Consider the following 25,533-nt stretch of genomic DNA (forward strand, 5'->3'; position numbering starts at 1 on the left):
CGGGCGTGGTGACTCAAGCCTGTAATGCCAGCACTTTGGGAGGCCGGGACGGGTGGATCACGAGGTCAGGAGATCGAGACCTTCCTGGCTAACACGGTGAAAACCCGTCTCTACTAAAAAATACAAAAAACTAGCCCAGCGAGGTGGCGGCGCCTGTAGTCCCAGCTACTCGGGAGGCTGAGGCAGGAGAATGGCGGGAACCCGGGAGGCGGAGCTTGCAGTAAGCTGAGATCACAACACTGCACTCCAGCCTGGGCGACAGAGCGAGACTCCGTCTCAACAACAACAACAACAAAAAGAAATAAGAGGAAATAAAAGTAGCTAAAGCAATACTTTAGATAATAAAATGGGTACACTCACTCTAGTCAATAAGAAAACTTAACTATATAGCTACTGTATTCATGACATTATGATTTTGAGAGGTAGAGATACAACAAAGATAAACAAAACAGAATGGAGTACCCAGAAATAACTTCCAAGCAAGGATGGCCAACTGAGTTTTCACAAAGGTACAAAGCAATTCCTGGAGTAAGGATGGTACTTTTAATAAATGATGCTGAAGTCATTGGCTATTCGTAAGGGAAATTAAAAAAACACATCCTACATTAATATTAAATAAAAATCAACCATAGACTTAAATATTAAATATGCCTTGGTTCAAGGGATGGAAAGTCACCAGTAAGGATGGCAATGCCAGTGGAACCATGTTGCTTGAGGCTCTGGACTGCATCCTACCACGAACTTGTCCAACTGACAAGCCCTTGGTGATATTGGTACTTTTCCTGTTGGCCAAGTGGAGACTGGTGTTCTCAAACTTGGTATGGTGGTCACCTTTGCTCTGGTCAATGTTACAACTGAAGTAAAATCTGTTGAAATGCACCATGAAGCTTTGAGTGAAGCTCTTCCTAGGGACAATGTGGGCCTCAATGTCAAGAACGTGTCTGTCAAGGATGCTCGTCGTCGCAACGTTGCTGGTGACAACAAAAACGACCCACCAATGGAAGCAGCTGGCTTCACTGCTCTGATGATTATCCTGAACCATCCAGGTCAAATCAGCGCTGGCTATGCCCCTGTACTGGATTGCCACATGGCTCACATTGCATGCAAGTTTGCTGAGCTGAAGGAAAAGACTGATATCTGTTCTGGTAAAAAACTGGAAGATGGCCCTAAATTCTTGATATCTGGTGATGCTGCCATCGTTGATATGGTTCCTGGCGAGCGCATGTGTGTTGAGAGCTTCTCAGACTATCCACCTCTAGGTCACTTTGCTGTTCGTGATATGAGACAGACAGTTGCCGTGGGTGTCATCAAAGCATTGGACAAGAAGGCTGCTGGAACTGGCAAGGTCACCAAGTCTGCACAGAAAGCTCAGAAGGATAAATGAATATTATGCCTAATACTGCCACCCTGGTCTTAATCGGTGGTGGAAGAATGGCCTGAGAACTGTTTCAACTGGCCATTTAAGTTTAGTAGTAAAAGACTGGTTAATGATAACAATGCATCGTGAAACTTTCAGAAGGAAAGGAGAATGTTTTGTGGACCACTTTGGTTTTCTTTTTGGAGTGTGGCAGTTTTAAATTATTAGTTTTTAAAATCAGTACTTTTTAATGGAAACAACATGACCAAAAATTTGTCACAGAATTTTGAGACCCATTGAAAAAGTTTAATGAGAAAAAATTTACTATTAGACTTTTAGGATATCACATAGGGAAAAACTTTTACAATCTACGGTTTATAAAAGTTTTTATATATAACACCAGGAACAAGATCAATTAATAAAAAGAGATAAATTGACTTCATCAAAATTAAAATTATTTTGTGTGTGCATTATTTTGTAAACAGAATGAAACAGCTTTCTCAAGCTACAGACAGAGAGAAAGTATTATAAAAGCACATATCTGAAAAAGGACTTATATCTGGAATACATAAAGAACTCTCAAAATGCAACAATAAAAAATCCAATTATAAAATGTCAAAAGATACATAGAGACAATTCACTGAAAACCACATTCTGATGATAAATAAGCACACCAAAAGATATCCAACATCACTAGCCACTAGGGATATGCAAATTAAGACTACAAAGTGATATTACTACACAACCATTAGAACAGCAAAAATTTTAAAAATTTGAAGTGACAGTACCAAAAGTTGGTGAGGATACAAAGAAACTGAATCTCTCCTACACTGTTGGTAGAAATGTAAAATGGAACAGCCACTTTTAGAAGTAGCTTAAAAAGTGGTTTGGAAATTTTGTAAAAAAAAAAACTAAACATATGCTTATCATATGATCCAGCAATTGCACTCCTAGCCATTTAAGCCAGGGAGCTGGAAATGTGTGTCTATGCAAATATCTCTACACAAATATTTATAGCACCTTTATTTATAACATCCCCAAACTGGAAACAACCAAAGTGCTCCCTTATGGACAAGTGGTTAAATAAACTTGGTACATCCAGATAATAGAGTATGATTTAGCAATAAATAGTAACAGATGGCTGATGCAATCGGCAGCTTGAATGAATCTTGAGGCCATCAGGCCGACTGAAAACAGCTAATCTTAAAAAGGTCACATAGTATGTGAAACTTTTTACATAACAATAAAAAGTGGCCAAATTATAGAAGAGAAAAAACAAATTAGTGGTTGCTGAAAGATAGAGTTAGGGACTATGAGAAGATGGTGAACGGCACTGTAAAGGAATAGCACAAGGGGGATATTTATGATAATGAAAGAGTTCTATGGCTTGATCGTGGTCATGCTGACACCAACCTACACGTGTGATTGCACAACGTAGAGCTACACTCATACGTTGTACCAATGTTCGCTGATAGCCATGGTTGATTTTATTATTTTTTATACTTGAGATGCCATCTATACATTATTTTGTTTGCCTTCCAAGCAACAACATGGTCAAATAAACGTTGTGGATACAATTTATAGAAATATAATTTAGGTTACTACTTTTACAATTCTATAGTTACCACTGCTATTGGACCAAAGGCCTAGTAAAAAAAAATAAATAAATAAGGTGAAGAATTATACAACTATGATATACGAAGAACCTTCTTAACTGGTAGAAGGTGGGCTGTTGATTGCTGACATGGTCTTCTACAAGTCTAATGTAACTTAAGACAGCAGCTCCTTCTCTGATTGAGTATTCTTCGCTGTCTGAACTAATTCTGTTCAAATGTGGGCAGGTTTGTATAAGAATGGCAACAGAAATCCAGATAAAGTCACATGTTGTGTTTTAAGTTGTATGTCCTCCTTTGCACTGCTTTTTGGCTAATGAGGCTATAAACCAAATGAGAGTAACCTTGAAATATGTCTTCATCATCCTTGCCAGTTTTAACCTTTGGAATCTAGTCTATCTATCTACATGGAAAGATTTAGCTAAAGGTACAGTCTGGCTAAAAACATTCTGAGATGCATATTTTCTTGGCAATTTTTTATTTAGGTGAAACTGACAATATAAAATTTAACCACGTCAAGTGAACAATTAAATGGCATTTAGTACCAATCAAATTAAACAATTAAATGGCATTTGCTCTGTTGTAAAACTACCTCTTCTATCTGGTTTCAAAAAATCTTCATCATTACAAAATAAACCTTCATATTCATGAAATAGTTGCTTCCCCGCCTCCTCCAGCTCCTTTAAACCACCAATCTGCATTTTGTGCTGTTGTAAACATATCTGTAAAGGTATTTGTTTGAATACCTGATTTTAATTTTGTGGGGATATATATGAAGGCTTGGAATTTGGGGGTTATTTAGTAATTCGGTGTTCAACATTTTGTTTCGTTTTGTTTGATTTTAGAGAGGAGGTCTTGATCTGTCACCCAGCCTGGAGCAAGCTCTACAGTGTAATCATAGCTCACTGCACCCTCAAACTTCTGGGCTCAAGTGATCCTCCCATTTCAGCCTTCCAAATAGCTGGGACTAAAGGCATGTGCCACCATGGCCAACTAATTTTTGTTTTTGATTATGTTTTGTAGAGACGAGGCTCTTGCTTTGTTGCCCAGGCTGGTCTCTAACTCCTGGGCTCAAGTGATCCTTCTGCCTGGGACTCCCAAAGTATTGTAATTACAGGTGTAAGCCACTGCTCCCAGCTGTGTTTAACTTTTTGAGGACCAACTTTATCAAATAAGGGTGGCACCATTTTACATTCCCATCAGCAATGCATAAGATGTCCAACTGTTCCATATCCTCCTCAGACTATTATTCTGAGGTTTTTTTTTGTTTGTCTCTTTTTTTTTTTTTTTGATAGGTATCTCAGTGGATTGAAGTGACACCTTATTTTAGTTCTGATTTACATTTCCCTAATGTCTAATGATGCTGAACATCTTTTTATGTGCTTGTTGGTCATTTGTACAGCTTCTTTGGAGAGACACTTATTCAAATTCTTTGCCTTTTTTTTAAATGGACTTTTTGTGAGTTGTTATGAGTTCTATATATACGCCGAATACCTTATCAGATATAAGTTTTTCTAAAGTTTTTTCCATAATATAGCTTTTCTTTGTACTTTCTTGTTTCTTTAAATGAACAACAGTTTTCAAATTTCATGAAGTCTAAATTTTCTTTTTTTTTATTGTTGTTTGTGCTTTTGTTTTCTGAGTTCTAATTGTGAAATAACTGCTTTAAAGAAATCTCTTCCTGCTGTCATGAAATAATTAAGAGTTCAATATATTTTAAGGTTCAATTTCATGTGAGCTTCTGTAATTTTACAGGTAAAATTTTAGCTACCTTTTTGTATCATAAACATGTCATGGTCCATTTTCAAATATAATATGTCAAAAGGTTTATGAGTGCAAATAAATTATTAATACAATTCTTATGCTCATTAAGTATGGTTACTTTGTACCTAGAATATTCTGGAATATTTCCATTTAGACCATCAATCTGTGGTTCTGAGAATTAATTTAAAGTATTTTCAAAAGCCTTTGAATCTATAAAAGAAAACTTCAAATTGGAAGGTGCATGAGGTAGCTGAAAGATCGAGGAGCAGATGATCAGAATTCTTCATTCGAAGCGTCTTTCAGTGATTTGCTATTTGATCTCAGGCAATTTACTTATTTACACTGAGTTATTTTTCTAAATCGATAACTGCTATTTGGAAATTTTACCTAATTATCTTAAAGAGAGCTTTTTTCACAATAAGAAGACACATTAAAAAGTTTAAAAAGAGTAATCATTAGCATTGGTTAAATCAACGGAAGGTTTGCTGTCATTTGTTTGATATTGAAACGGCACAAGATAAAAAGTGGGTATCAAAATACAAAGAAAAAAATTAATACCAATAATTTTGAGTTATCTTTTCAAATTTGGTTAATTCGAAAGGAAGAATTATAACGGTATCTTGATTATTTCGTTAATTTTACAAACAAATTCAACTTGCTCCCATATCAGTTGCTATTTATGGTCCTAGACAAAAGTGTGAAATATTATTTTGCAGGTGAAGAAACGAGCACTTTAATGTGGTTCCATGACATTGTATTCTCATTGCTGAAAGCCTGCATGACAATTTGATGATGTTAAATTGTTACCTTCTTATTCTAGCTATTAACTTGAATTGATATTTGATCTCTTTATAAAGAAGAAAATAAAGTATAACTTTAAAATCTTATTTTGTTTTGAAATCTAACACACTCATTGAAATCTAGCACACTCACACAACAGAACTAAATAGATTAATCAGTGACATGCATTATTCAGCTATCAAACAATCACCAACAATCATCTCACGGTAAGCTTCATAGGTCATTGCAGTTACCTTTATAGTATTAGAAACATTTAGTAAAGAATATTAACTAGGTTACCCAAAATATACTGTCTTTTTTGGTTTCTTTCTTCTGCAATAGATGACTAATTCATTGTAACGTTATCTTATCATGGCAATAATTTTTTATGCATGCCCCTTAGTCATATTCCTGATACTATTTAAAATGAATACTTTTCTTTCTTGTCTATAGAATATTCAGTTTTTCATTGTTCACTTAAAATTTAATTTCGTTTTTCTCCAGAAGAACCGGAAACCTATTTTGGGAAAATACATATTTCTTATTGCATTTGATTTAGCTTCAGAATTAAAGAATATGTTATAATCAAAGTGATTTCAAAGGCTAAGGAGGTATTATGGAAAGTGCTCAGGAAAGCTTACTAGGAACAAATGTTCTCAATGAACTAAAGATGAAGAGGATGGATGATCCCATACCAGCACACTGTGGTAATTTATAACGTACTTTGGGAGCATTCTGACCCACACATAAAAGAAAAAAATACAGCATTTTGTTCCCTACTTTTGCCATTCCTCAGTTAATGCTTTTTACAGAGAGAAAACACAAATCAAGGTTATTAAAGTTTTTTTGTATTAAAACTGTCTTTAAATTAATTTTTTAAAGTATCTTCACACACTTACCTATAAAACCATAGAAAAATAATAGGGTTAGATGGATAATGGGTAAATGAGATAATTATAAATTATCTGTAATAATGAACCAATACTGCCATCTATCGCTTCCAACACAAGTCCATCACACATAAAATTAATGTGCAATGAAATGAGGATATATGCCTCTGAGTCATTTTATATCGCTGAAATACCACAAATTTAATAGGCTAATGTTACACTTCAGAATGTATTAGGTTATATACAGCAGATATTTGTTACATTACATTGATTATATTTATTATCTTTTAGGAGATAGTTTCCATTTATCAGAATTTATACCCTTTCTACAAAGTTTTATATCCTCTGCGCAAGGTGTGAATGTAGAGTCATACTAAGTGTCAGATGTTTGAATCCTGAGTAGAAACCATGGATGTTGCATGTAAATGGTATTCACCTAAAAAATTAAAACAATCTGCAGATATGTAATTTATGCAACCATACTGAGAATTTCCATGCTCAGTTTTATACAAAACTTGCTGTAGGAAATAAAGGAGAAAAAAAAAGTCCAAAATCCTTCTGCCAAGAAGATATCCTTTCAGCAGTTCTCAAACTTGCAGTATTGTGCTGAGCTTCATTTTGCCTTATATTTTAGTTAACCAGAAGCAAGTGATTATATGTAAAGTGAATCTGGCTTTCAGATATCTCATTACCTGCCTGGACCCATTCATAGTAAAGTCATAGATACAGGAAAATAATCGAATAACATCCTGAATATGTTAAAATAAACAACAACAAAAATCAATGAAAACATCAATCCAGAATTCTATACCAGCAAAAATCTTCTTTTTTAAAAAAAAAAAAAGTGAATTTGAGACATTTTTGAAAAATGTGGTGGCTCACACCTATAATCCCAGCACTTTGGAAGGTCAAGGCAAGAGGATCATTTGAGGTCAGGAGCACAAGACCAGCCTGGGCAACAATGGGAGACTTAATCTCTATAAATAATTTTTAAAAATAGCCAGGTGTGGTGATGCACACTTGTGATCCTACTATTGGAGATGCTGAGGCAGGAGAATCACCTGAACCAGGGAGTTTGAGGCTGCAGTGAACCATGATTGCACCACTGCACTCCAGCCTGGCTAACAGGGTAAGACCTCATCTCAAAGACAAGAAGAAAAACAAAAAGAAACACGTAGAAGATTTACTCTACAGGAAATACTAAGGAAGGAAAATGATCTAGATTGAAATATGTTACAGCAAGAAGGATGTGCATCTGAAAGGAAAATTTTAACAGATGACTGTTTATATACCAATTGTAACTATATCATGTAGGAATTTTTCCAGTGGTGTTATTATGGTATAATTTATATCCAATAAATTTCACCAGTTTTAGTTTACAGTTTCACGAGTTTTGGCAAATGAGTACAGTCAGATAATCGCCACGAAAATTAACATATATACCAATTCCATCATTGGAGAGATTTCTCTAAATGTCCTTTGTGGCTGTAGCCAGCCTTTTCATTAACCGAGCATTCACTGTTTCAGGCCCCAATAATTTTACAGAGACCATATAAATAAAGCCACATGCTATAAACGATTTGGGTATCACTTATTTCATGTGGCATAATGCATTTAAAATACATTTAAAATGCATTATGATGTTGTGTATATCAATAATTTTTGTCATTTAGTAATATTCTGTTGTAAGCAAATACCATTTTTTTGTTTGTCTTTTTATTTATCAGTTGAGGTACATTTGTTTTGCTTCCAGTTTTGGTATATTAAAAATAAAGCTGGTATAAATATTCTTATATAGGTTTCTCAGTAAACTTAGCATTTTGTTTCACTTGGAGAGGTATCTAGGGTGGGATTACAGAGTCATATCGCAAGTGTATGCTTGATGCTCTAAGAAGACTCCCAAATTACTTTCCAAAATAACTGTAACATTTTGCATATTCAGTAATAGTGCATGAGAATTTCTTAACTTGTGTTCTTATCAACACTTCACGTTGTCTGTTTGTTTAGATGTTTTAATAGGGGTCTTTTGATACATTTGTCCAGTTTTTCATTTGCGATACCTTATGACGAATGATGTTGAACATCTGTTCTTGTGCTTATTTGTCATCTGTGTATCTTATCGGATGAAGTACTTGTTCAGATTTTTTTTTTTTTTTTTTTTTTTTTTTTTTTTGAGACGGAGTCTCACACTGTCCCCCAGGCTGGAGTGCAATGCCGTGATCTCAGCTCACTGCAACCTCTGTCTTCCAGGTTCAAGTGATCCTCTTGCCTCAGCCTTCTGAGTAGCTGGGACTACAGGCATGTGCTCCCAACCCTAGTTATTTTTTTGTATTTTTAGTAGAGATGGAGTTTCACTATGTTGGCCAGACTGGTCTCAAACTCCTGACCTTGTGATCCACATGCCTCAGCCTCCCAAAGTGCAGGGATAACAGGTGTGAGTCACTGTGCCAGGCCCAGATTTTTATCCATTTTTTAAACGGGTTGTTTGTTTTTACATTGCTTGCAGTTTTTAGTTTTTGTTTTTTATTCTGGATGCAGATCCTTTATATAATTTGCAAATACTTCCTCCCAAAATGTAACTTCCCCCTCCTTTCTCTTAATACTATATTTCAGATAGCAGAAGTTTTAAATTTTTATAAAGACCAATTTATCTATTATTTTATCTTAAAATATATGTTTTTGGTATCATGTCTAAGAAATCATTGCTTATGTTAAGGTCCCAAAGACTTTCTTGTATGCTTAATTCTACAAGATTTTAAGTTGAAAAATATTGTCTTACATTAGATCTAAAATTGGTTTTAAGTTTTTTATAGGAAGTGAGGTATAAATGGGGTATACATGGGGTATAAAAAGCTGTTATATATATGTATATATATTAATATATATATTTATGTATACAAATATAAAAACATTTGTGTGTATATAAGTTGCATATGAATATATAACTATATATACAAATATGTATAATCAATATATATTTATTATAGAATATGTTATATATGACTTATTGTATATGTTGTATATTTGTATAACTTTTTAAATATATTTAAATAACTTTTATGTAATTATATGTTATTTGTTTATATAGTTATATATAATTATATAAAAGTTATATAAATATGTAACTATTCATATACATACAACATATGCAATATGTCAAATATAACATATATTCTATAATAAAAATATCCCTTTTTATAAATGGTTATCTAATAGTTCCAGCACAGTTTATTGATGTATTTTGTTTTTTATACTTAATTATTTTTGTGTATTTGTTGAAAATCACTGACTATATTTAGCATTTCCATTGCTTGACTCTCTATTTTCTTCTACAAATTTACATGTCCATAAATATGTCTTGGTTTAAATTTACATGTCTTGGTTACTGTAGTTTTGAAATCTGATAATGATTTGTCTTGAAGTCAGAAAAGATAAGAAATCTAACTTTGTTCTCATTTATTGTCAAAATATGTTGGCTATTCTAATTCATCTGTATTTGTACCTGAAATTTAAAATCAGCTTCTCCAACACTAAAAATATCCTTCTAGTACTTTTTTTGTTGGTTTTGTAGTTGTGGTGATTTTGTAGATGACATTGAGAATTGACATCTTAATAGTAATGATGTCTGCTAATCAATAAACATGAAATATTTTGTTTTATAGTTTATAACATAGACATTGCACATATGACTTACACCTAAAACTATTTTATGAGTTTTGTAGTGCAATTGTTATGTGCTACTTAATTTTTCAATTTGTTCAAGCTTCTCCTCCTGAAAATGGTCTCTGTTTTTCTGTCTCTTTCTGTGTTATTTGTCATAAAGAGGAGAACTATAAAACACAGACCTAAAACCCTTAGAAGCACATTGCTCAAGTTGGGCCTAGGGACTGGTGAGTTTTGGATTCACATCACACAGGTGTTGGTTTTGACAAACTGTGCCATGAGTCCCTGAGAAACAATAGTGGATGAAGTTCCTTGTCCTGTTGTATGCCTTGAGAGCCTGGATTTTGTGACTAAGTGAGAACACCTTCTCTTAGTCCCTGCCAGTAAGACGGGTTATTGTCAGATTACATGATATGGCCAGTCTAAAAGGACTGAGAATTCAAGACACACAGATTATTAAGACCCACTCTCTTTGCTCCAAATATGCCAAATTCTCAGGGGAGTTTGTCTTAATAAGAAGTCCCCTCCTTCTTGAGGGGATGAGGTGCTTTTGTCATCTCAACCTTTGCTGCCTGGTTAGTGCTGGGAAAGCCAGTCCCACAAGTGCCTGCCTGGTGTCTCAGGTTGATGGGCCTGGGACTGGCAGCAACTCCGTGTGTCCACATACTCATGTGTTCACAATTTCATGAGGAGGTAGGAGACACCACTCAAAAACATCATCCTTAATGGCCCTTGGCAGCAAAAATCTTTTGCTATCGTAGCCTATCTCTGGGAGTAAATTTTGGAGGGATAATTCAGGCGGCATCTTCTGCTGTCATTTTAAAAACATCAATTACATCCGTGGTATTCCACACCTGGAAAGTTATCTTTGAGACTTTCTAGGAAGAAAGTTTTTTGCCTTGAGTCACCTATGCAATAAATAATTTGGCAGTATTTAAAAAGAAAACTTCTCAAAAAGCTCTTGTCTTAAACAGCTATCTTATTGATAACTATGAAAAGATACAAACTAAGTATAGCAACCAATCTCAGAGACTCCTTTAACAAGATTAAAAGGCAGAAATCAAATTTAAAACTAAATTATAATCCTATAAACCAGAAGACTTTTTGAATCTCTGGACCTCTAATATAAAACCATCTTCTGAGTTCAGCTCCATTTCCTCAATCTAAAAATTTAGTTTTATACTCAGAAAGAAAAACTGAAAATCCATCACCTGATATAAAAAAGGAAATTGAAGATAATGCAGTTGAACGAATGGGTCATTTTCTTGATATCATTCACGCTGTAACCCCATTTAAAAGGGAGTTAAAAGCAACGATCATTGTCTTCCAAATTGAACCTCTACAAAACCAGGGATGTACATCTGAAAGCAACTCAAAGGCCTGCCATTGTTTTTGCCAACCTTAGAACCTTCCCAGTTTGCCTCTGGGTGTTTATGGATACTGTGTAAAGTCCAGACGTTGGAAACTGAACTGTTAATAAAAGCTGTATCATATGCTTTCTGTACCTCAATCAAGCATCCTATACGAAACTGCTAGGGGTACATACAACCCATTCTGGAGACTACTGTCATATATGTCATATAAAAATATTTTCAACCTATATTCATTCTCATCTTATACCAGCAACATGAAGATAGAAATAAATGTTTTTTCTAGACATTATATATATTTTATATTACACATTTATTATATTTACTTATGTATGTTATATGTTATGAAGGGGTGGCCTGCCCCTCCACACCTGTGGGCGTTTCTTGTTAGGTGGAACGAGAGACTCGAGAAAAGAAATGAGACACAGAGACAAAGAATAGAGAAAGAAAAAGTGGGCCCAGGGGACCAGCGCTCAGCATACAGAGGACCCACGCCGGGACCGGTCTCTGAGTTCCATTAGTATTTATTGATAATTATCTTTACCATCTTAAAGATAAGGGAGTGGCAGGACAACAGGATCATTGTAGGGAGAAAATTAGCAGTAAGACATATGGATAAAGATCTCTGTGACATGGATAAGTTCAAAGGAAAATGCTGTGCCTAGATAGGCATATGCAAACATCTCCATAAACCTTTTAGCAGCGTTGTTTCAGCAAGTCCCACCTTTTGCCGTAAGGCGGTTTTCTCCTGTCTCCGTAAACAAAGCATACAATCGGGTCTCACACCGAGATGTTCCATTGCCCAGGGACGGGCGGGAGACAGATGCTTTTCTCTATCCCAACTGCCAACATCGGCCAAAAGGCCTTCTTTCTTCTTGTACTAGTCCTCCTCAGCACAGACCCTTCACGGGTGTCAGGCTGGGGGACGATCAGGTCCTTCTCTTCCCACGAGGCCATATTTCATACTGTCACATGGGGAGAAACCTTTGACAATACCTAGCTTTCCTAGGCAGAGGTCCCTGCGACCTTTGGCCGTGTACGTGTCCCTGGGTACTTGAGATTAAGAGAATGGTGATGACCTTTAACCAGCAAGCTGCCTTCAGGCATTTGTTTAACAAAGCACACCCTGCACAGCCCAAAATCCATTAAGCCTTGAGTCGCCACAGCACATGTCTCTTGCAAGGACAAGGTTGGGGGTAGGGTCACAGATTAACAGCATCTCAAATACAGAACAAAATGGAATCTCTTATGTCTACTTCTTTCTATATAGACACAGTAACAGTCTGATCTCTCTTTCTTTTCCCCACAATATTATATGAATGGATAATAGATAATATATTTATGTACTACATATAATTATATATAATATAGAGAGTTTAACATATACTATACTGTATGTAATATATATACTATATATTATATATGATTTCTAGAAAAAACAAAGTACATTTATATATAATATATAATGTACATAAATATATAATATACATGTACATATATAATGTATATATAATTTTATAACATATATTATATAATATATAATAAAATACATATACTGTATATAACTATACATTATATTACATGTTATACTAAATATAATAGTATATACTATATACTATATAACAGTATATATTTTATATTATTGTATATTTCATTTATATAATTTCTAGAAGAAACATTTCTACACATTTGCTGGGGCAAGATGAGAATGAATATAGGCTGGGCATATTTTTATTTATGCCATATTTATTTCTATCTCCACATATATATATATTTATTCATTAGGGAAAGAATGTGACAGGAAAAATCCTTGAGATATTCATTTGAGTTTTGGTCTTTCTATGGTGGACTACTCCGTCTGCTTAAGAGCCAGTACGCAAAACGTATTTATATTCCCTTGTGTTAGAAAAGGTTTAGGTTGCAAGATGCAAAGAAGAATGCATCGGAAGAAAATTTCTTTATTCCTTTCTTTGAATGCATGGACTTGGAAACTTCATAATAGATTATGCCATAAAGGGAGGTTGAGGAAACGTCCTGGAGTCCTACAAGTCTAGAAATGAGTGTATCTCAACAGGTTCCTTGGGCGATGTATTTTATTACATGCAGAATGCGACTATGTCTCGTCAGCTCAATAGCTATAACCCTGAAGTCAGATTTACTCCACTCAATCTTGTTTATTGCAGGACCTCCCTACATGCTCTCATTGTTTGCTCCTGGATTTGACAGTCTACTTGAACCGTAGGCAGGGGTGGGTCTTCTGAAACATAAGGTAGTGAAACAGAGTGTTTCCCTGATCCCTTCTCAGGACTCACAACAGGGATGCCTTGCTTACTGGACCTGCTGCTCTCAACTCCCAACAGGAGGGAGTGTGTGAGCGAAAGAGGTGGGAACTGGTGTGCAGGAGCGCTGGAACAGGCTGGCTGCCTCTGCACCAGTGGGATCAAACTCCACTCACTCGGACCCGCTATGTTCCACCCATCGTGGGAGGGAGTGTGCAGGTGAGTGGGTGCAGGAGCCGGAGTGAGTGCTTGTGGGTGCAGGCAGGAGCAAACTCTGCCAAGCAGCAGCATCGGGCGGGGTGCCTGTTACTCCCAAAGCCCCGGGGGCCTGTTACAGTGCTGTTTTAGCTCTGTCGTCCGCAGATGGCTTAAGTGTTCAGTGGGTCTCTGCCTTTTCGCGTTCAGTGGCTGCCTTCTTCCAGCAAGGAAAAAGGGCCGGTGTGACAGCCTTTTGCATCCACACCCATGACTCTTCAGCTCTTGTCTGGCATCCAGGAAAAATGAGGTCGCACAAAACGAATTGAAGGATGGCGAATGTGGGGGTGTTATTGCCAAGGAAAGTGAATATCAGCAGGAAGGGGAGCTGAAAAGGGGAGGAGGAGGGGGTGTAGGTAATCTTCCCCCAAAGTCCAGCGTCTCTGGTCAGACTTTTCTCCGAAGTTACATCATCAAGCTGTCCCTCTGAGGTCAAGCCTTTTCTCTCCATCATCCGGCCATATTCCCCAGTGTCCAATTGCTTCTGCCCTGTGCCAGCTGAGTCTGTGGTCTTTATAGGCACAACATAGGGTGGGGTGGGGCCATAGGTGGGTTAGGAAAAGGCAACATTTGAGCAGGAAAACAGGGATAGAAGTTCTCACTTTGGGCTGTGGTCTCAGACTTTTTAGCTTGAGTGTGGGGCTTTGTCAGGGAACTGTCCCTGTTTGCCTAGAACTTCTCTGCCCCCTATCCCTATCAGCAGGTTATAAATTACTTCGTTAAAAACCTTCCAAAAATGTTATACCTAATTCAGAGCAAAATTATCCCCCTGGTTCCCTTTCTGATTTCATTTCCCATCACTGCCACCCCCTGCTCTCTCCACACCTCCCATGCTGGCCTCATCCTTTTGGCTTTTCCACAATAAGGGTAATTAGTTTTAGGTGCTTCCACCTCCTCATCTGTCTGGCTCCAACATTCTCCCCTTAGATCCTGTACCATATGCTGTCTTATTTCCTCATGGCCACTATTCAAATGTCACCGCATCAGATAATCTTTCCTTGATTACTCCACTTGAAGCACATTCTCACCCCAGTGGCTCTGTTTCCTGCTTTAAAGCACCCATCCAAGATGACATAGATATTTAACAACTGCAACCTACTTCTAGAATACAAGTCCCATGAAGAAATAATTTTGTTTTGTTCACCAATTTACCTCCAACACCAATGTCTTGTACATTTGTGGTCCAGGTAAAGACTTAAGCATTCAGTTAGACTAATTCAGCTGTAAAATAGTTTCAGTGGTAATATGTAATGATTTACTATGCACTTCTAAAATCTATAGTGATGGCAAAATACTATTTTGACAATCCAACATTAAAATTTTGCAAGACTATTCAGAACATATTAATTGCATAAACATGAGAATTAATTTACTTATTACATTTAATATTTTATACTTTTAGTTGCAGTACTGTTTCAGTGTCTTTTTTGCTTACAATATATTAATACATAATTTTAAGTAGGATTTTCATAATATATTTTTAAACACATATTTTGTTTTACTATTTAAGAGAAAAAAAAAAAAAGACAAAACAAAACAAGCCTAGCATATATTTACTATTTGTTTTCTTTCAACTCCCTAATACATTTGCATTGTATTAAATGAAACACATGATTTCTAGAAAACCATCTGATATATTATAGGGGGGAGCTAGATGATAAGAGACAAGTACTTAATGTTTTACAATCATGCAAAATATTCATTCAATGACCATTATGTATAACACTATCGACCTGGATATTTAGACCATTCGCCCCACATACCCTGTTTATCTCTGCTAAGTGTCTTGTTCCCTAAACTGAGATAGTTAAGTGCTACATAATAAGTACACCTTTGCAAGAGCTGTTAAAAGGAGCATAAAACCAAAATCAAACCCCAAATTTAGTGGGAGACACTAGTACTGGAAAAGCAGAAAACATGGATTTTATTATTGAATACACAGAGACCTATTAGGACTACATCAGAACTTTGAATTTCAAGAGGAGAGAAATTGCCTTCTTTTGCGTAATTTGTTTCTGCATATATTAGGTTGTTATCATGCTGTTAATAAAGACATATCCTGAGACTGAGTAATTTACAGAGGAAAAAGGTTTAATTGACTAAGTTCCACAAAGCTAGGGAGGCCTTACAATTATGACAGAAGATAATTGAGGAGCAAAGTCACATCTTACATGGTGGCAGGCAAGAGAGCTTGTGTAGGAGAACACTCCTTTATGAAACCACCAGATTTCATAACACTTATTCACTATCATGAGAACAGCACAGGAAAGACCCAACCCCATGATTCAGTTACCGCCCACAGCATCCCTCCATGACACCTGGGAATTACAGGAGCTACAATTCAAGATGAGATTTGGATTGAGGACACAGTCAAACCATATCACTGCAGAAATCCAATTTCTATTTTTTTCCATGTATTCTATTTTTCTCATATGGTTGGGTTTGGAATAGTAATAAAAACTATATATATATATATATATCTATGTCTGGATCATAAAATATCTATATAAAATTATTTATAGACTCATAAGGCATGCAAAAATTTTAACCCACATACAAAAGACACAAATATGGTGATTCAGTCACCACTAGAAATATATTTATGTAAGCATGGTTATGATAGATATGTAGATAGAATAATAAAAGGTAAATTGGAGTATAGAAATCATTAACAGAGGCCAGGCTTGGTGGCTCATGCTTGTAATCCCAGCATTTTGGGAGGCTGAGGCAGGCAGATCATGATGAGGTCAGGAGACTGCAACCATCCTGGCTAACATGGTAAAACCCAGTCTCTACTAAAATTACAAAAAATTAGCCGGATGTGGTGGCACGTGCCTGTAGTCCCAGCTACTTGGGAGGCTGAGGCAGGAGAATCGCTTGAACCTGAGAGGTGGAGGTTGCAGTGAGCCAAGATCACACCACTGCACTCCAGCCTGGGTGACAGATCATGACTCTGTCTCAAAAAAGAAAAGAAAAGAAAAGAACGAAAAGAAAGGAAAAGAAAATATAACTTATTAGACAAATATAGGAAAATTATAATTAATAAAATGTACTTTTTATTTACAAGGTTTTAGAATTCATTGCCTGAGAGTTTAGTATTTGTTAATCTGGTAAAATAAATAATTGGGTATGGGTGAAGAAGCTATAAAAGAGACTCCCCAAACACAGTATTTTAAAGTAGTTTTATCTCTCACGTAACAATATGGCTGATCTGGTGGGCTGGATGGTGTCAGAAACCAAGTCTCCAACCATTTTTGAAACCAAGTTACCATTCATTTTTTAGTTTTGCCATTCCCACATGCTGTTGCTTGGTGATATCCAGCCAGCAGGTTAAAAAAAAAAAAAAAAAAAAGGAAAGGAAAGGAAAGAGAGGGAAAGCTCCTCATATTCTTTGAAGTAAATTATTCTGCAAATATTCTGCTTATATTTCATTGGCCCAAACTTAGTCACATCATACCACGTTGAGGTCATCTGAAGTACTAGGCTGAGAAGAAAATAATTTGCATGACATAGTATTGGTTGGCTCCCACACCTGACCCAGAAATCTTAATACAAGGTGTTGGGGAAAGGATCAGAGAGCCAACCTTGGCTTCCATTCGTCTATAGAGCATCATTTTTATAACCAGTGTGAATGCATCTATGGCAGAACATTGATTACAGAAGCAATGAACACAATCACACAATATTTGTTCTCGTGTTGTTGCCTTTTCCATCCAGTTCTAGTAAATTTTCAAGCTCAATTTGCACATGATTTGTCTCTCAAAATATCCCAGGGAACATTCTTATCATAATTTAACAAGGGTCTGAGTAGTATCTATGTCCTTTTTCCTACCTAATCTTTAATCTACTAGTGGGGATGTCGTTTAGATTTTGGATTGTTGATTGTTTTTTGGTTTTGTTTTTGTAGTATGTTAACACATGTTTATACCAATATTTCTCTTGGATATAACAAATAATAGGTGACTTTAGCAAGGAACTCCAAAATTAGAGTTCATGTTTTTCCTTCTGTAATAATCTAAATAGTTTTTTTAAGGGAAACATCAACATTTTATGGTGTTGAAGACCCAGGTTTCCCCTATGTCGTGCTGTACTATCCCTCGTATGGATTACCTGTTTAGACGAAGATACCTAGCCACTAAGCCAACATTCCAGCTTTTAATAAAGGAGAAAAAGAGAAGATGACACATCTTTCTTACTAAGGGTCAGCCTACAGTGACATACATCTCCTCTCCTCAATCATTGCCTAGATGCTAGCAGTATATCCACCCTAACTGTAATAAACATTGGACAGCTGTGAACAGCTATGAAACATGAGAAAAATCATATTGTTATGATTTAAGGGAGTATAGGTATTAAAGTTACAACAAAAAGCTAAGGAATGTACAGAGTTTTAATAAGTCAAAAGTTAAATAAGAGACTAACTTGAAGAATCAAAATGAATTTTAAATCCAATAGGCTATATTGTTAGTCTTCACCATAGGAACAAGGACACCACTAAGAAACTACAGATCCCTTTAACTTTATTGAAAACCATTTGCAAATTAAATTCAGAGGAAAATGGTTACTTAAATATATAATTGACTTGTATTTTAGGAAATCAGATTTGGCATTTAACTATATATGTGCACAAACATAAAGTATGGCGCACAACAAAAGAGTATGATAAAAATCTGAACTGAAACAAATGAACTGCTGTATCTATAATTCAGTTTGCCTAAGAAATCTTCCACTCACTCTTCTTCTTTAGGAAGGCCTTTTTAAATATCCTGCAACAGCTGATTGCCTGATTAATGTCCCATAAAATGCATAACTTGCTATTATGAATGACCTGAATTTTGGCAGGAAAAAGGATAGACAATATTATAAGTGAAACACCAGCTATAAATTATCTTTTGCTAGCATTGACTGCAATTTTGACTTGCAAACATCCATAACCCAAAAAACCTTTCCCTTTCGAATGTTTCAAAAAGATTTTTTTCATAGTTTAAACATGGATCAGAATGTGCTGTTTATAATTGACTCTGAAAGATTACATTTGCTTGATACAACAGTAACACAATAGAAATTGTTTCACTTTTCTCTTACTGAAACAAGTGCTTGACACAGGGTAAACATTCTATAAGCATTAGCTATTGTATCTTACAATATCTGTTAAACAGAATCAGGTTATTTTCTAAAAGGATAGAATTAGCTCCTACTTCCTACTTGACATGAATTACTCACAAAATAATTTTAATGTCTATCTTGCCACAGTTCTAAAAGTATTATTTATTTAAGCAAATTAAGCAAAGAAAGCTTACCTTCTGCTACGTAGCTTTCAGTGTAATTAACATAGTCATTGACCCACAATAGTGAATTTAGAACTTTCAAAAAAGACATTTCCTATAGTGAGAAGTAATACAGCTTCTCTGGAACCTGACTACCTCAGTTGGAATTCTGGCTCATCCTCTCACTAATGGTGTGACCTTGGTCACGTTAATATGCCTTTCTGTGACTTGGTTTCCTTGTTGGGAAAATGGGAATATAATTAGTAAATACCTCCCTGTGATAGGGCATATCATGTATTTAGAAGAGATTTTTGTACAGAATAAGAGTTCAATTAAGTGATGCCAACTATTACTGTTACTTATTGTTGTTTCTGTTACTATTATTTCCTTAAAGATTTATCAAAACAATAAAGAAAAGGAAAACATGAAAACATGCCTCTTTAAGTCTAGTAACAGCTTATGTAATTTATTCTTACTTCCAAGAAAATAAAATATTGTCCCTAAATGCAGTTCTTATTAGTCAAAGGCTATCTGTTTAAAATCAAAGTCTTGGTAAACTTGATGTGACAGTTGCCTAACGTGTCAAAACTATTTTCTTTCCTTTTCTGTTTCCTTTTTTTTTTTGTATTGAGCATATAAATGTGACAGAGGGAGCAAGCATGGGAAAGTAGATCATATATCATTTCCTAAAAAGAGGAGTAATCATTAAATAACAACATTCCCTACAAAAAGAAAAAGGGCTATTGGTATCACGACAGGCCAATGGAGATTATAAGAAAAACCATTTCTTGGCCGGCCACAGTGCCTCACACCTGCAATGCTAGCACTTTGGGAGGCTGAGGTGGGCAGATTGCCTGAGCTCAGGAGTTCAAGACCAGTCTGGGCAACATGGTGAAACCCCATCTCTACCAAAATACAATAAATTAGCCGGGCGTAGTGGCACATGCCTATAGTCCCAGTTACTTGAGAGGCTGAGGCTGGACAATCACTTGAACCCAGGAGGCAGAGGTTGCTGTGAGCTGAGATCACGTCACTGCACTCCAGCCTGGGTGACAGAGCGAGACTCTGTCTCAAAAAAAAAAAAGCCATTTCTCCATTCAGTATATAAACATATCACCCCGAGTCTCCTTTCTCACTTGTGAAAACTGACATTCAGGTCTCTGTGAACTTTTCACACAGTATGTCACAGTGGTAGACGCAGTTGTACTGCTAAATTGGCCAAAGAGTTTTTTTTTTTTTTTCCTTTTGACAGATTCTTGCTCTGTCACTGAAGTGCAGTGTGCCGTCTCAGCTTCCGTAACTTGTGCCTCTGGAGCTCAAGCAATCTCATGCCTCAGCCTCCCAAGTAGCTGGGATTACAGGCGCATGCCACCACACCTGGCTAATTTTCCCGTATTTTTAGTAGAGATGGGGGGTTTCACCATGTTGGGCAGGCTGGTCTCAAACTCCTGGCCAAATGATTCACCTGCCAGAGCCTCCCAAAGGGCAGTAATTACAGGTGTGAGCCACTGTGCCTGGCTCCAAAGAGAGTTTTAACAACAGTAGTAAAATATCTGCTTACATTTTTAAGAAGTGAGGCAATACATTTTTTTTATTATTCCGCTTAAGTATTAGGAGTACATTACAAAATCTTTTTGTTGCATTACAATACTTAGCCAGATAATTATTTAATAATAATAGCCATGGTTTCTTGAAGAAAAAAGATTCTATTCTCTTCACTTTAGCTGTCTCTTTATATTTTAACAACAAATAACAAGTGTATAAAGCTTACCAACTTCTCTATATGAAATAATGAAAAACACATTTTTATCCTAGTTATTCTACTTAATACGTAAGATTATTCATTGCAATATGGAGAAAATAGAAATCTAATATTTATAACAGTCACATCACATAAAGTCAACTGTAATCCATGAGTTGTCAACATGATGATCAAAATTACATTAATATATTATTGTAGAATATTGCAACTAAATAAGAAATTATAAGTGCATTGATTTTCTTTCTTACAAGGGAAAGATGAGGACACTATCAATCAACAGTTCTTACTTTTTGTATTATTTTCACCCTTACAATTTATCTAAGACTCAACATGTTTCTGAGCTAAATGGAGTCAAAATATTACTAAACTCATTTATATAAACCCTTCATATTAGACATTTTTGTGTGTGAAAATACATGTTAACTTTAGCATTCAGGCATAAAAATATAGAAAGTAAAAAAGACACTCAAAATATATATTTACTTATCCCATTTCAATAGGTTACTACAAATATTTTCCTTTATTACTGAAAATGTAAAAATGTTAATTTTCACAATTAAATTATATGTCTCCTTATATTGTCATAGATTTTTTCCTATTACATAAAGTGAACTTCAGTTTATTGTAAATTTGTTGATTGATAAAGCCCTTAGGAAATATGCTTTATAAGGCATTCTGTATTAAAGCTCAAATCTTCAAAATAACAGAGATTATATTTCTATGGTCAACTTGACTGTGATCCGTACATCTACAGAAGAATATAAGAAGGAAATTATTCTTGTGTTCTTTTGAATGTGCTTTAATTTACCACATTTTCTAATTAGAACAATGTAGCTCATTATTTTGTCTATTGTCATATCTGCCAGAAATCTCAGACCAAAAGAATGCTCAAATTGAATGATTCATTAGATTTAAAATATTGCTCTTTTTGGTTTTTGTTATTTTTCCTGTTGTCTTGCTTCTATTTTGTAGGGTTGTATCTTATTTCTGTTTCAAATATGTGTATCATCAGAAACTCTTTTTGGAAGAATGAATATATTCAGAAAAATATATACATATGTATATATACATTCAGACACGTATATATGTATGCATACAAATCTGTGTATGTATGTGAACATATATTAAGAGATTAGATAAATGATTCGATATATATATTAATACTGATGTTACAGATTAGATATAAGAAAACTTCTTCCTGCAAAGGACAATATGTATTTTATTTTATTATTTATTTATTTATTCATGCGAGACAGAGTCTCAGTCTCTCACTCAGGCTGGAGTGAAGTGGTGTTATCTTAGCTCACTGCAGCCTCCACCTTCCAGGCTCAAGTGATTCTCTTGCTTCAGCCTCCTGAGTACCTGGGATTACAGGTGCATGCCTGGCTGTAATTACACAACTGGCTAATTTTTGTACAGTTTTAGTAGAGATGGGATTTTGCCATGTCGGTCAGTCTGGTCTCAAATTCCTGGCCTCAAGTGATCTGCCTGCCTTGGTCTCCTGAAGTGGTGAGATTACAGGCATGGGTCACCACTCTCGGCCAGCTATATGTATTTTAAATGGCTCGTGGGTTTGTCATAACCGCTCAACTTTGCCTCTGTAATAGATAAGCAGTCATGGATAATATGTAAACAAAAGAGCATGGCTGTGTTTCAGTAAAGCTTTATTTCTGAAAACAAGCAGCAAGCCAGTTTTGGCCTACAGGATGTTGTTTGCAGACCCTGGATATAGATGATAGATTAACTTACATAATGGATAGGGATATATAACAGATCCTGTGTACTCATAAAATACTGTCCTTATTAATATACATTCATCTTCTATTCTGATCTTTCTCGTATTTTATGTTTGCCAAAACGTAAAATAACTATGTATCCAAATCCAGTGAATAGTGGTGTGAATTATCATTACTTATAGGGGCTACATTAATCTCTTCATGAAATTAAAACGTATCCTGTGTAATTGAATAACATTCATATTTATTTATTTTATTCATTTTTTATTCTAAAGCCTTTATTTTGAGACATGATGAAAAAATCTTACAGGTATACATGGAAAGACATGATCACCACCGAGTGAAAACAATCTAACCAAAAAGCCTGAATGCTTGTCAGCTGATGTTGAAGCTGAAATTCTGGGGGTATGACATGCTGCAGGGCTGAAGGGAATGGATAATTAGTATTCCTCTCCTTCCTTCTCACCCTCTCCTTCAACAGAATCCACACTAATCACTTCATAATCCTTCTTAAGGGCAACCATGTCCTCGTGGGCCTCACAAAACTCTCCTTCCTCCATTCCTTCACCCACGGAATAGTGAACAAAGGAACTTGGCATACATCAGGTAAAACTTGTGGTCCAGGTCAGCCCCCACCTCAACAATGGCTGTGATGTTGCTCAGTGTGCACACAGCCCTCTGTCCTTTGGCCAGGTCTCCACCAGGTACCACAGTGGGAAGCTGGTAACTAATGTCAACCTTGAAGCCAGTGGGACAGCATTCCACAAACTGAATGCTGCATTTGGTTTTGATAGTGGCAGTGGCAGTGGCAGCACTGATGTCTTTGGGAACCATATCACCAGGGTGCAAGAGGCAGCAAGTTATGCATTTACCATAGTACGGGTCACATCTTAACATCTGACTGACTGGCTCAGAATAAGCATTTATGATCTCCACTACAGAAAACTGTTCACGGTAGGCTTTCTCAGCAGAGATGACAGGGACACACGTGGCCAGAAGGAAGTGGATGTGGACGTATGGCACTAGATTGGTCTGGAATTCTGTTAGATCAATATTCAGGGCTCCATCAAATCTGAAGGAAGCAGTGATAGAGGACACAGTCTGGCTAATGAGACGGTTAACGTTAGTGTAGTTTGGACATTCAATATTGAGCTTTCCAAAAGTGGTCCAAGTCACTTTTGGAAAACTGATTAAATGATAAAAAGGGTTGAGGTGATTTTTCCACCTTTCCTGTATGAACTGTATCATTGGCTAACCAAATGGTAGATGTCATAGATGGCCTCATTGTCTACTGTGAAGGCACAATCTTAGTGCTCTAGGGTGGTGTGGGTGGTGAGGATGGAGTCGTAGAGCTCAACTACTGCCGTGGAAACCTGGAGGATGGGGGTTGCTGGGTAAATGGAGAACTGCAGCTTGGACTTCTTGTTATAAGCAACAGAAAGACATACCATCAGCAGGGAGTTGAACCTAGAACCAGTCTGTTCAACAAAACTGTGTAAAACTAAGAAGCCCTAAAGACCTGTGCACTGGTCAGCCAGCTTGTGAACTCAGTCCAAGATGAGGTCAATGATCTCCTTGTCAATGATGTAGTGGCCTCATGCATAGCCATTGGCAGCATCTTCCTTGTCTGGGATGAGCTTCTCAGGGTGGAAGAGGTGGCTCATAGGTGTCAGAGTAAACCGTTAATAACTGTGGGTTCCAGGTCTACAAACACGGCCCTGGGCACATGCTTTTCAGTGGTCATCGCTCCCTCGAATTGTCTTGTCACTTGGCATCTGGCCATGGAGCTGGATGCCATGTTCCAGGCAGTAGAGGTACCAGCTGGCATTGCCAGTCTGGACACCAGGCTGGCCAATGTGGATGGAGATGCACTCACACATAGTGGCTAAGAGTTAGGAGGCTAAGGCGACAGGAGCAGATAACGGGTCCGATGACCGATCCCAACAAGCTAAGAGCTAAGGAAAGTAATGTGCTCAGTAATACTTATAGTTAAACATCTCCTTTAGAATTTGCACATAAAAATGATCAAGGTAAAACTAATGTAAAGTTAAATAGGTCTAGCTATAAAAGATTATGATTAAGACAAAATGTTGAAGTCATGAAAAGTGTATGAAAAATAAAACTGTAGTTGGAAATAATAAAACTTTCTGGTGGTTTTGAAGGGGATCACAAGGAAATCTGCATCAACTGTCATGAAGCTTGAACTATTACTTATTGCTAGCCTTTCAATTGCTCCAAGAAGCCTCTGACATATCATTTTAACCTTTACATAATGGTGGCAAAATGTGGATATTAAGTTTCAAAATGTCATCTTAAACTAATTAATTTATGAGTGTCAGTAGCAATGGACACATGATATAAAATACTGTTTAAATGTAGTAAAAAGATGAAAATGAATAGGTGTTTCTCTTTCACAAATACAATGAAAATATATAAACTTCCATACTTTGGAAATTTAATTTATTATTAACTTTATTTCCAAACATTACACTGTATGGTACATTATAGTTTCTTAATACCTATTTTTGTATCAGAGTTTTCTTTTTTTCATAAATGATCCTTTCCTTCAACTCTGTCTCTGTATTTTTTGATAACCTTTTCTTTCTTATCATTGTCTCAATTTTAAAAGGTCAAACATTGGACTTATTTGATTTTTTATTATATCAAACTTTTTAGTTTCACTTTTAAAAGAAAAATATTTTGAGTTCTAACTTGGAAAACACTTTCAAAATTCCTGTATAGTTTCATGAAACATGAAATTATTATTTTAAAAAATAATCATTATGAAATTATTTCT

At 36.0% G+C, this 25,533-nt stretch overlaps 2 pseudogenes; one reads left to right on the forward strand and one right to left on the reverse strand.

Moving 5' to 3' along the window:
* Positions 1–281: 281 nt before the first annotated feature.
* Positions 282–1,735, forward strand: LOC105472833 (putative elongation factor 1-alpha-like 3; annotated as a pseudogene).
* Positions 1,736–23,176: 21,441 nt separating this feature from the next.
* Positions 23,177–24,616, reverse strand: LOC105472832 (tubulin alpha-1B chain-like; annotated as a pseudogene).
* Between the last annotated feature and the right edge of the window lie 917 nt (positions 24,617–25,533).

The sequence above is a fragment of the Macaca nemestrina genome, chromosome 4, assembly GCF_043159975.1.
Source record: "Macaca nemestrina isolate mMacNem1 chromosome 4, mMacNem.hap1, whole genome shotgun sequence".
Taxonomy (NCBI): Eukaryota; Metazoa; Chordata; class Mammalia; order Primates; family Cercopithecidae; genus Macaca; species Macaca nemestrina.